General features: G+C 45.0%; 1 protein-coding gene across 2 annotated transcripts in view; it reads left to right on the top strand.

The window, feature by feature from the left end:
* Positions 1 to 13949, top strand: part of LOC308119156 (cyclic AMP receptor-like protein A) — a 69466-nt gene that overhangs the window by 34912 nt on the left and 20605 nt on the right. The window lies entirely within an intron of this gene.

The following is a 13949-nucleotide window of genomic DNA, read 5'->3' as shown; positions in this document are numbered from 1 at the left end:
TTCGGCTTCTGTGTTTTCATGTCCCCCCACCACCACCTTCCTCCTCCACTTTTCCTCTCCACAGCCACACAAAGCCCTCTCTCTTTCTCTCTCTCTCTCTCTCTCTCTCTCTTGAGCAAATACGCTTTCGCTCAGCCTCTGCCTTTCTCCAGAGAGCGAACGAGGAGAAAACGGGAATGAATTGCTCTCTCGGCGTCGTCCTCCACCTCTCCCTCCTCCTCCTCCCCCGTTCAGCAGCGCTGGCTGTATATATCTCCGGCTCCTATTAATTTGTTAGCCTCCCCTCCCTTTCCCCCCTTTCCCTGCTCGCTTGCCTCCCTCCCCCGGCTCATATCCTCCTCCGCCTCCTCCTCCTCCCCTCTTTCTCCATCTCTCCCTCCTTCCTTCCCTCCCTCCCCGCCGCTGAGTGCTGGAGTGTGTAAAGTGTTTGTCACGGTGCCGTGCCGATGTCGCTGTGCTCTGCTTCCGCACGGCAGACAGGCTCTGTGTGTGTGTGTGTGTGTGTGTGTGTGTGTGTGTGTGTGTGTGTGTGTGTGTGTGTGTGTGTGTGTGTGTGTGTGTGTGTGTGTGTGTGTGTGTGTGTGTGTGTGTGTGTGTGTGTTGTGTCCTGTATATGTGTGTTAGTGTGCGTGTAGGTGGGTGGTTGGTTTCGTGTCAAGGCGAATGTGCTGTCTCTGCTTGTTGCCGGGCGTGTGTGTTTGTGTGTGCATGTGTGTGCACTTGTTTGTCCACTTCAGCTGGACTGTGGGTGTGTGTGTGTGCACGCGCACACACACACACACACACATATTTTGTGTGTGCATGCCTACCATGTGTGTGTCTGAGTGGGGGATTATTTCTATCTGAGCTCCAAAGCCTCCTAAACAGGGCTTAGAGAGACGGCCCAGGGCAGCAGCTAAAGCCGTCGGGTAGAGCGCTCTCTTTCTCACTCCCTCGCTCGCTCGCTCGCTCGCTCTGCACCGTCTCTGCTGCTCTCTCTCTCTCTGTGCCATTTCTCCCTGCCCTGATCCATTGCGTTAATACACAGACACTCCCACACACAAACACACTGTTGTTTTGGCCCTCATCTGCTGCCGCGCACAAACGCGCACGCACACAAACATGCACACAGTCACACGCAATTTTAATCTGTTCCAAATGCACACTGGTAAATGTGTTAATTCGACACCAGCTGTTGCGAATTGAAACGGGAAAGTGCTCCTACTTTTCCTCGCTCGCGCTTGCTCACACACGCATGGACAAGTCATTATATATCATTTTGCCGTACACCTCTCTCTCTCTCTCTCTCTCTCTCTCTCTCTGTCTCTCTCTCTCGCTCTCTCTCTCTCTCACACTCACTCATTCACTTGCCCTCATTTGGCCACACAAAAGTAGCACCAGACACTTACACCTTCGCACTTATCCCTCCTCCTTCTCCTCCCCTTTCTCGTTCTCCCTCTTTCTGTCGCTCCATCCCACTTCAGTCTCTCTCGCAGCTCTTTGTGTGAGAGTGTGCGCGGTGTGTAAGCACTGCCTGGGCACGACTAGAGTTTTCACAGTCTGCTTCTCACATCGCCTCCCCTGTGTGCTTTATGGTGTGGGTGTGTGTTTGTTTACAAGGCTTGTCTAGATTCCTACTGTGCGCGCTTGTATGCTTGTTTGCATAAATAAGCCCTCTCCTCGGAACCTAGCTGCTGATTTCTGTGGCGCGTCGCGGCTTGATGTGCAAGTGCTCCTCCTGGACAGCCTCCCCGTCTTTTACGAGGACTTTGTGCGCTCCTCAAACACACCGCTTTCCCATTTTAACACCAAGCGGGGAGAAATTGGCCTCTCTATTCAATGTCTGTGTTTTTTTTTTCCCCTCCACGCTCTTTTTCTGTCAGGCTTTGTCTAGAAGACCGAACTCCCGTTTGTAAAGCTGTTGCCTTTGAGCAATCAGGGTTACGTACCTCGAGGACGGGTGCTTCAGCAAGGATAGATTGGCCCTGCCGGCAGGGCTTGAACCGGTGATGTGTCTGTAACCTTGAGTTCACCCTGTCGCTCCAGGAGGTTGCTTGCATCCTCCCAGTTATTCTTGGTTTCCCTCGATGCTGCGTGTGGGTTTCGTGGTGTGTATGGGCCTATACGTGCTTGCAGGGGATTTTTGTATGGGCTCCCTACAGCGCCTAAGCCCCCCGCCTTTCTCTGGAGATCTGATTTCCCTGCTCCAGGCGAGCAGCGAGAACAAGACAGTGTGTGCGCGCATCTGTGTGTGCTCCGTTGTGTGTCTGCACTTTTGTGTGTGTTTGTGTGTGTGTGTGTGTGCGCGAACACGCGCAGCCCGGGCCAGGCAGACCTTCCCCATCTCCGTTCTGCGCTTTGAAAAACGAGGGAGGAAATCTCAGAGCAGCAGTTATTATTCATCCCTCAAAGAGAACGGGGAGGAGGCGGTGGTGGCGGCGGCGGAGGAGGAGGAGGAGGAGGGACGGCGGGATGGATGGAGGGAGGAAGGAAGAAAGAGAGAGCCAAACGGGAGGGATGAAGGAGGGGTGGGGGGGATACATTAACTCTTATCTCACTGTATTCGGCATTCTGCATCCCAGGATGCGCTTTTTCTCTCCCTCTGCCTTTCGCGCTCCTCTCTTTCCTTTCTACACTTCTTTCCTTCCGTTTCTTGCCTCCATGCCTCTCAAAATATCTCACAGTTGGCGCGCATGCACATGTGTTTGGGCCTTGGTGTGTGTGTGTGTAGGCTGGTGTGTGTGGTTTCTACTGTATAACCTACTATCTTTGGTGGAGAATTTTGTTTACTTGGAAGAAGAGCTGATGTTTTCAGGCAATGTGGAAGGTTCCAACTCTCATCTTTATTTGTCTGCACGCTTTCTCTATTTAACCATCTTTTCCCTTTTAATTTACTGTGCGGGCACCAGCACCAACCCATTTGGTTCGAATAAAAAAGTTTTGAACTTGATACAGATATTTTTGGTCCTTTTTCCCCAACCTGTGAGGTAAAAGTCTTTTATCCTCTCTTTTTTTTTTCTCGTGTGACTTTAAATTGCATGGCTTTTGCAAGAGTGACATCAGAGCCTCAATGATGTTGCCACCAAAGTTTTTTTTAACTGCAACTTGCAAGTTATCTCATTAAGAATGCACCTAGACTGAGGACTCGGCCAGATTACACTCGACATATTTTTCCTAATTCTCTCAAAGACGTCGTAAAGGTTTGTATGTCTGAGTTGTTTGTGATGTTGAAGGTCGTGCTCTTTGAACACGGTTGATCGCCCGAGTGACAGCACGGCCACATGTGGCTGTGTGACCCAGATAAAGGATATGTGACCACTTCTGCTTATTTTAGAGCAACATTAATTAAAGTCATAAACAAGGAGGACACGTTTTGCTCAGGCCTGCATTTATATTTGATAAATTTTAAATAGCATTTAACATAAAAGTGTTTAAGTCAAAACTCTAGAGGATATCATTGAAATACAGATTTCTCTCCGTTCTCTCTGTCATTACATCTTTTGTCAGTATTCCTCCTTTAGGTTCAGACCCTGTTTACGCGACAACATGCTCAAGTGAAAACGGATAACTTTCGTTGTGTTTCGGGTGTCGGACGGTGCTGCTCGGAGCCACTGAAAGCTTTTTGAAAAATGCTCCGTCTCCATGTAAACGGGGCGAAAATGCAACTTTTTGAAAACACTGCTCCATCGCATGCTCACCATGGCCGTGGTAAACAGTTCTTCTGTACATCTTTGAGTAGATGGACAATAACGACAATGTTTGCCTCCCGAGTGTCACGACTCCCCGTCCATATTCTCCTGGAACTTAGTAGTTTTATAGTTGTGAGTAAGTCGCGATTCAGTTTGGTCATCTGCCCATAAGAATGTCTGTGTACTCGCCATCGTTAATGTATATAGCCTATTGTTCTCTGCGCACGTGTGTGTGTGTGTGGTTTCATTACGAAACAACTAACAGCGCAAACTTGTGGCCTGGCATGCGAACCACATTGTTTTCAAAACTGTGCTGCGTAAAGACAAAATTTTTCTGAAAACTGAAACTCCAAAATGATGCGTTTTCATTTGAAACGATGTGTAAACGGGGCCTCAGTCTTTGGTTTTCAACATTGTGAGTTATCTCAGTGTTTTCACATTTTATTTTCCTGAAATCCCATTTTTACTGATCGCCTATGTTGTTGGCATTTTTGTGTTATTTTCCATGTTGAATGTTTAATCCCTGACAATTAGTTTTTAATTGATGTTTTGTATTTTTCAGTGTTTAGTGTTCAGTTTAGTGTTTATTATTGATGTTGGGTCTCCAATCTCAACAGTTTGACATTATTTTTTTTAGCTTTCCTTGTTATTCTTGTCTTGCCAAATCAGTTTAATTTTTGAGTTTGTGTGTTGATTCTCAGTATTTTGTCAGTTTTCTCATCGTTCTTTGAGACATTTTTTCTTCACCTGTGACTTTTTAAAAGTTTGTCAGCATTCTGTCTTTATTGGTAAAATAGAAACTTTATGTCAACTATTTTCTCCTTATTGTTTATAATTTGTTGTAAAGTCTTTATGTTTCTTCTTTGGGATTAACCTTTCTACTTAGTTTTTAGTATTTTGATAATACATTTTACATTTTATCTGTATTCTTGTCCTGTCTTCTTCGTTTCAATTTTCCAAAAGTTTCAAGTTTTTCTACAGTTCATCCTTAGTCTGAACATAATATCATCCTTTATGACATTTTGCATTTATTCTTCATAATTCCTTTTCAGTCTCAACTTTAATGGCGACCTTTTGTTTTTATTCTCAACTTTTTACTTACATGTTGTCAGTCTGCTTCTATTCCCAATTTCCTTCCTTTGTTTCAAGTGTTAAGAGTTTTCTTGCGATTTTCTTTTAATTTATTTTCAACCCGTCCACCACGTTCTCAACATTTCTACTCTTTGTATATGGCCCTCATGCATTGTGGTGTTACTCTGAGTAACGGGGGACTGAGAGCCACGCAGCCATTCGTCTCTCATTGAACAGCAGTGACGCTTCGCTATTCATCCCCATTTAGCGAGACAGAGAGCTGGCCTACAGGGCTGTGTTAAGTGTGCACATACACATGCAGGGCCGACACCGCAGCCCTCACTGGACACACACAGATACACGCACCAACACTGTAGGTTCACTGTTATTGGAAAGAAACGGCTATATACAGCAGATTAGATGTATATATTTGCATGCATGTGAAGGTTTCACGCACGCACGCACGCACGCACGCACGCACACACACACACACACACACACACACACACACACACACACACACACACACACACACACACACACACACAACTTCTATGTATGGGCATTTTCAATTGCTCAAGGTAATTAAATTATACACTGACCTGCAGGTCCCTATATACATACATAAGCCATACAGTTATATAGATCCCTCTACAGACGTGCACACCACATACAGGCACGTATATACATACATTCATGCACATGCTTATGGTAGACTTGCGGAAACGCTAAAGGAGATACTAGATAACCTCCACGCACACTCTTTCGCGCACAAGTTAGCTGGTGCGTGCAAACACAAACACATTGACGCACACACACGCACCCACACACACCCGGTTCCCCCTCCCTCTGCTCTTTCAGGCACGTCTTTAAATATTCATCACTCTGGCTGCTCTGAGAGTGCCGTAAACGCTGCCTCACACTCCAGGGAATCGCTAAAGCCTACTCTATCATCTGCTCTCCTTCCCTCCCTCCGCTCTCTATCGCTCGCTGGCTCGCTCGCTCGCACACACACAGTCGCGCACGCACAAAGTTCCAGCCACAGCCACTCACGTGCACAAACACTCGAAGGCATCGCCAGTGGCATCGCCGGACACACAGACACACGCAGGTACATGAATCCGGCGCTGGGGAACCACATGCGCGGCGATGTGCGATGAACAGATTTTTTTGCGTGTTCGCGTGCGTGTGTGTGTGTGTGTGTGTTCGCGTGCGTGTGTGTGTGCGTGTGTGTGTGTGTGTGTGTGTGTGTGTGTGTTTACTAGCTCCCAGCACAGCGGGTTGAGCAGTGTTGTGTTCCAGGAAACAGGATGTCTCTTTGTTTGGGTTTTATTCTGTTGGTGAACGTTAGCCGCTTTAGTCCCCAGGGTCTTTGTGTGCCTCTTTGTCTGCTGCCGTGTGCATCCCATGCAGGTGTGCGTGTGCTTGTTTATACATATGTATCAGCCTAGTTCCAGAAATATTCAGGGAAATTATCACACAGGAGGGTTAAAGCGGCACGTGTGTTCATGCACTATGCATGCTTGACTGTAGCCCTACCCTTGGCAGTTTTCCACATGTTGACCTCTTGATCAAAGAAGATTTGTTTCCCGTTTTCAGCTCACAACTTTTCCATGCAGACACACTTATGCAACACTGCAGACCATATTTTATTTAGTTGATGCTGCACCCAGGGGACAGAAGGTTCACATGTTAGATTACACCACATTCCTGCAGATACTTCACGAGCATTAGAGCTTCGTGCACAATCATATTGCCGCTGTTCAACGGAAAGCCTGTCCTTGTACTTGTGCTCTACAGGCTACAGCACATGTAAATCAGCCAATGCTCAAGTTCAGCACTTCCCAAAAATGATTTTCAGGGTTGTTGCTTCTCCCTTTCCAGGGAATCCACTGGGGTAGCTTTTAATGATTCACAGTCCAAAAAAGTCATTTATTCGTCTCATACCAACCTCCAGTATAAAAAAAATTATTTTTGTTCTCCAGAAAGTATGTTTTTCAGCAATGCTAAAGTGCACCATCTGCTTGTAATTTGACATCGGCTTCAGTGTCTCACCGGTTGCCGCTGTACATGGATAACTTTCTCTTAATTAGCCTGTAAAATCTCTAGATTACTCTGCTTCCAGAAACCCTGTCCTTCAGCAGTGCTAGTCGCAGTCTATGTTTGTGATTTGACATCAAAATGTCATTTAGGGCTCTTGTTTCTGGAGCTGGCACTCGTATAAATGATTTCCTTTTGAGTTGACTTAATTGATTCTCTTCAAAGAATTCAATAAATTATGCAGTTAACCTAATTGTTGCACTCTTTGACCTCATTAAAAATGAACACCCAACACGGTTCATTTACTTCATTTGCAATAGAAAATACATGTTTAAAAAGAAAAAAAAATCAAAGGTAACCCCACAAAGGTGATGATGAGTCTTAATAAGATCGTTTGGAGCTTAAACCACAAGACTGTGTATGTTTTTGTAAGGCAGATTCTACACAAAGGGAATAAATCAATTACACAGAATTAGACTTCAGGAACAAATAACAATTTTATTTGTCTTTTTCATGTTATTTAAGTCCACACCTTTGAACTCAGGATCATTTTATATACATTAATTTTGATAAACATAAAATATTCACTGCAATGACTGTTTTCCCCATTTAGAATTCAGTCTTTCAAATCAAGGTCATACTTGCAGTATAGTCTCTTTTTTTTTTTTTTCAGGAGATTTTTTTGATTTTCTGTCAGCATCAGTAAGCAACATCAGGGTCTTGTTGGACACTCTGAAACATGTGATTTGTCTGGAGGGAGAGGAAAAAAAAAAAAAAAGTAAGGCAGTCAGTCAGAGTGGAGGAAGTGCAATCGAGTTCAGGATGGCTTCTCTGTCTGGCCATCTTCCACTCTTGGGAAGGAGTTCTCGTCCGAGCTGTTAAAGTGCGGTTCACCCAAAACTCGGAGGATGTGTGGCACGACAATTAGAGGCAGACAAAAAGGTGAACTTGGAGATTGGGGGGGGGGGGGGGGTTTGGAAAGGCGCATGAACTGTCATGGTGGGATATTGGAGGAGATGAGGAGAGGCAACGACTGAGGGATTTTGTCAGAGGAATCTGGGGAGAGAGAGAGAGAGACTGGTTCAAAGAGTGACTGACAGCATGATAGATGGAAGGTCTGAATAAGTGAGCAAGGCTCGGAGACGCCGTGCGAGTGCTAATGATTGACTGCATGCTTACAGGTGGTGGCAGACTGAGACTTAAAGCTACATACGTGTGTGTGTGTGTGTGTGTGTGGACATACACGTGTGTGCCTTTATTGTTGTTGACCATTTGCTCCTGATACTGTATACACAGTATCGTCCTTGTTGTGAGACGCGCTTCACTACCACACACACACACACACACACACACACACACACACACACACACACACACACACACACACAAACAAACCCTGACACACACACACACACACGCACACACACACACACACACACACACACACACACACACACACACACACACACACACACACACACACACACACACACACACACACACACACACACACACAAACAAACCCTGACACACACACACACACAGGAGCCCAGCCAGGCATCGCCCGCAGCCACGCTCTCCTTCCCACCACTGCCTCCCTCATTCATCTTTCATTAGCCTGGCTCACACAGGAGAAACAGCCTACCCCCCACCCCCCATCTCTGCACGCCTCCACCCGTCGCTCCACCCCCCCCCCCCCCCCCCCCCCCCCCCCCTATATAACCTCCCTGCCTTTTTTCCTTCCCGTCTTATCTTCGCTTCTCTCGCACGTAATCTCTTTTGTTTGTCTCACTCATGTCTTGCAATCTGTCTTTTTGGATATCTCTCCACCTCCTTCTCCTCCTCCTCTTCCGCACTCTCTGCTCTCCTCTGCTTTTTAGTCTTTTCCATTCAGCCTTACTCCTTCACCCCGTTGCCCTCCTCTCTCCTCCTCCACCTCCTCCTCCTCCTCCTCCTCCATCGCTCTCGGCCCTCGTTCCCCTTCACAGCCTCGCTTGCGCACATTTTCACCTCTTTATCGTGTTCTCCTTTCCTCTCCCACTCTCCCTCTCTCTCCCTCTCTCCATTCTGAGCAGTGCTGTTTCTCTGACACTCGTCTCCACCCCCCCCCCACCCCCCCACCTTCCCGTCTCTCTTTCTCTCCCTCTCGCCTGCTCTCTTTCTTCCTTTCATTTCGCTCTCCGTCTCTCCCTCGATGGAGGGGAAAGGCTCTTCGCCTCTAATTGCGGCTGTTCCGTTGCCATGGCGCGTGTTGCTCAGCGCTGCGAGGTGCTGTCTGTGTGTACACGTGCGTGTGCGTGCGCGTCTGTGTGTGTGTGGCAGGCAGATGATTGCTTGCTGCCAGCTCTCGTTTCCCGGACGCCGATCGCGTTTCTTTGCGGCAGCAGGAAAAAAAAAAAGAGAGAGAGAGAGAGGGAGAGAGAGGGAGAGAGAGAGGGAGAGAGACGCCAGAAATAGCCCCCCTTCACACAGACCCACTCACTCTCACCGCTGCGCTGTCAGAGAAACACACTTGCAGGCAGACGCACACACAAATGCACATCCACAGCATTTTCTCTGCTTCTGCCGTACTCAGTGCACGCGTCCGGGGTTATACTTTAGGTAGACACCTTTGCACACATGTAAAGCAGCGACGTGTGTTTATTTGTACTCACATGTGCCAAACTCTGTGTGTTTGTGGTGTGTGTGCGTGTGCGGGCGCGTGTGCGTGCGTTCATGTATGTGCGTGTGTGTGTGTTTCCTTCGTCTCTTAGGAGGTTGTGTGGGGACTCCTGATTTATTTCACCTTTAATGGGAAGTGAAATGAATGTGAGCAGCAGCTGGTCTGGTCCTCGGAGATACCGCGGTAGGCTAACCCAGAAAACAGGCAGCGTTGCTCTGAAATGGTCCTCGCGCTGACGAGCGCCAGGGCTCGTCTACGCTCCACTTGCTGCTCTGTTGGTTTTATTTTAAGCTGTGTTTATACATTTAGTTGACACCCGTACCCAGAACGACAGCAGGTAGGTTCTCAGCACAGGTTTACCCTCAACTTCTGGCCAACTCAACTTGTGGTTTCCCCCCCTGTCACAACTTTTCAAAGGGTTGTTGGAAGGTAAATGGAGACAGATTAATGGCAAATAAACCTTGCAACCTCACGCTGCAAAAGAGGATAAGAGAGGATTATAACCAGATTTGTGGATGAATCTCCATAATCATCTTCTGTGCTGTTCTCCTGCAGTTCTCACTGTGGGTGTTTAAAGGAGGAAGAAATCTGCTTTTTTCAGTGTTGCTCGGTGTGCAAGAGTTAGGGAACGTGTAATTCAAATGTGCAACAAAGCCTGTAGACGTTTTTCTGAAATATAGTTTTCCAAGTTATGACAGTAACTTTGTTCTGTCCATTCTTCAATATTCTGCTTTTGTGTGTACGCAACTTCTTTCATTGGTTTACAACCACATTAAGAGTAAAAACATTTTCTTCAGTGTTAGGGATGTCAAAAATCTAATACTGGGTATATCGGTATTTGGGCTGATCCTGAAATAATTTCTGTGAATCAGTATTAGTTGAAAGAAGGTTAATCAAACTCTGACATTGTTTTTCTCCTCTGTACTTTGCTGTGTTTTGTTGATCTTTGTTTCCAGACTTCATAATGATTGCTGAGTATTTAAGTGCATGTCTTGTCATATACATAAAAAAAATGTACATCTGGGAATGTACAAAACATTACACGGTCGCACATGTGATGGACACCGTTGATGGTGAAATATGTTGCTGCACTAATCTCCAAAAGCGAATAATCTGCTATTTCTTGTCCCTTTGTCCAACAATCAGTTCATAATGTATTAGGCTTGCAGCTTCCTATGTTTAACCAGTGCAGGCAGCAGTATGAGCTGGTTAAACTATTCAGACGTCATGACTGTTTGTGCGTTTCCCAATGGACGCTGTGAGATTTGTTCTCTTTCCATGGGTGTTTCTGTGCATCACAAGCAATTTCATCAGTCGCAGATCTTTCAAATGACGTCGTCATTGAAAAAGCTCAAGCCAAACACAAAGAGAAAAGCATACACGCTGAGCACCTTGTTCTTAATGTCTTAAAATGACATAAATTGATGGCAGCAGTTTATATAAACTGGCAAAAATTAACGTTACGTCTATAATGGGTTGATGGCAACCCATTATAGAAATGATCTGTTGCTCTCAGCTGTACAGCCTCCAGGAGACTGAGCATCACTGCTGCCCCAGCTTCAACAATTGAGACATTTGTTATTGCAGCGTATCTTGTCATTATCAGGAGCTGGATTCACCCAGCTTGACCTCTGTTTGTTTGTTATTACTAATTCATAGTTTATTAATTATTTTTATCCAGCACCTTCACGGATTGATTTCGGGAGCCTGTAAAGACTACGGTGTGACACATTTCAATGGAAACTACTAACTTTTCTATAATAATTTCATATTTAATCAGGATCTGATTAAAACTAACGACCAGATCTTGTTTTAGGCAGATTTCTTATATCAAAAAATGTGAGATTAGGATGAGATTCAGTAAAACTAATTTAAATGTTTAAATTCACTGTGAGCCAGCGAGCTTCTGTTAGTTTTCAGGAACAATGCAGGGAAAGCCAGCATCAGTTGACCTCATGGTTTAAACAATATTACCTGTGAGCACCCGGTAGTGTAATTCTGATGGAGAAAATGGGAAATGAGGGAAATCACAGTTGGACACATGGGTGAAGATAAAAATAAAAAAAAGAGCTGGTGCAGGAAAAAGAGACGCCTCACTGGTCATGTAGGCAAATTCTGGCTTAAGGAGGGTGAAGCTGCGCGATAAATATGAATCATTATTATAAGATATTTTCCTATATATGCATTACTATTCCTTTGTAGCTTTTTTAATGATTTAGCTGAGTGTGGTACATCTAATTCAATATATATTTTAAACAAAGATTTAAATCTATAAAACAGATGTAATGAACTCACCAAAGTATTTCAAAGATATTTGTCAACTAAACACAATTTTTTTCCATTAACCTTAAAGGTTAGAGGACATTGTATTATATTTTTAATTGGGTGATGGCAGGTAATGTCGGTTAAGAACATTTCTTAAAGACTTTTCTCCTGCACTTATTCAAAGTGCATCCATTTCATGTCTAATTACTGACTTGTTTTGTTTAGTATGAATAATTATCTTTTCTTGAAAGTTCTGCTGGACCTTTTCTTAAATTCAATATAATTCTTGTACACGGGAAGGGGCATGGTTTGATCCCAGCTTATTATGGGGGAAAGCAGGATGCATGCCGCTTGTCCATCGCACACATAGAGACACACACACATGATCACACCGACTGGCAATTAAGGGCCTATGTATACAACAACATTTTCAAGTGAAAACACAAAACTTTTGTTGTATCTTGGGTGTCCGTTTCCACAGCAATGGTGCTCAGAGCCACTGAATAATTCAACTTTTTTGAGAACGGCTCCCAAGGTGGAAATTTTCTAAAATGCTCGTAATCCGTCGCCGTTTAAACACAGCTTTCTGGAAACGCTTGGGCTCCATCACGTGTAGACGGCGGAGATGCTGCTCCTACGCACGTGCACCATGGCCATACTATATAGTTCTTCTGCACAGGTGCAAGTAGATGGACCAAAACAGCAATGGCGACTTCCAGAGTTAAGGTTAATGTTAATGTTGTGGCGTGGCATGCTACTTTGTGAAACTACTTTGTTCTCAGCGTTTCTGCTGTTCCCGTCGTCTTTGAAAACATTGCCATGTAAACGCAAAACTTTTTCAGAAACGAAAAAGTGGTGCGTTTTCTCTTGAAACATTGACGTGTGAATGGGGCCTTAGAGCCACCATCTCTCTTCAAATGACTATGGGAGGAAACCAGAGTACCGAGATAAACCACCATGTAACCACTCTGCAACCTTCATATACAATGTAAAAATGCCAGTATAACACGATTTTAAAGAAAATCCAACAGCATCAGATAAGGCGACCCCACTTGCAGCCTTCAATCAAATAAATCATTGAGGTCAGAAGGTTGCAAGACATGTCCAACTGACTCAGCTCTTGGATAGTTTTATCATTTTCCCACTATAAAGTCACATAAAGTGTAATTGTGCTGCAGTTTAAAAAGCTCTGATGCCCACACGGTGCTCTGCCTTGGTCTCCAGCAGTCTCATATCACGCAATCTTACGTTTAATGGCAACTCATTGCACACATAGTCCACACACCCTCAACATATTTTTTTCTTTTCTGTTCATAAAGTGTAGGCATTGTTAAACACCTTCTCACTGCACCAAAGTTTTAAAATTGTCGGTAAAACTCTGACTGACCTCATTTGCTCCACTAGTTTATATTTACATTTCAAATGTAGCTTCACATAGTAATAACTAACACTTGAGTTCTTAATGAGGCAGAGCAGTATTTTGCCCGGGAATCTGGCCCCAAACTTTGATCAAGAAATGGAAAAAGAAACAATCCTGATGATGTGCTTGCGCAATTTCTGATAAATATGTCCTATCCTGTTGTGTTTTTCAGCTAGTTGTTGTACTCTCACAACAAGCCACATTAGTAACTGTTACGTGTTTCATGTGTACAATGGACCAAAACACAGCGGTTGTGCTTCCGTTCACCACCATCCTACCATTTGAACTACATGACAATGGTTATCCACCGACTGTTTCAGTCACGTAGAGGTGAGCAACTGGCAAGTCTCACAAAACTTCCTCTAACCACAAATGCCACAGCTGCTCTTCTTTTTCTTTTTTTTTTTTTTCAAATGGTTGGTTTCGTATCTTCCCCCCTTGTGGGACGCAGGCAGCGCGGAGATGACTTTCCCACCCCAGAGGTCAACCACAGCGGCCACTTAGTTCACAACACATGCAGAAAATGCCACGAGCCGTGTGCGGTTTGATTCTCTGGCTAATAGATCAATAAAAGACATTAGTGGCAGGGCTAGCCCAGTGAGCAGCGCTAATACAGGGTTAATCCAGGGTTAATGGCTGAGCAGCATCATTCTCAGAGGCAGCCATTAGTTCTCAGTCTCACCATACAATATCAGGCTCTTTTTGTAGTCCTGCCCCAGGTTCTCGGGCAGCGGCAGGGAAATTGAAAAGAAAAGAAAAGAAGATCACACTTGTGAGTCAAGATGAAAATTAGATATCCCGGTAGATGATGCTGGATGCAGAG

The sequence above is a fragment of the Lipophrys pholis genome (assembly GCF_963383615.2).
Source record: "Lipophrys pholis genome assembly, chromosome: 13".
In the NCBI taxonomy this organism is placed as follows: domain Eukaryota; kingdom Metazoa; phylum Chordata; class Actinopteri; order Blenniiformes; family Blenniidae; genus Lipophrys; species Lipophrys pholis.
Note: the sequence above shows the minus strand (reverse complement) of the source record. Positions and strands in the feature narration are given on the sequence as shown.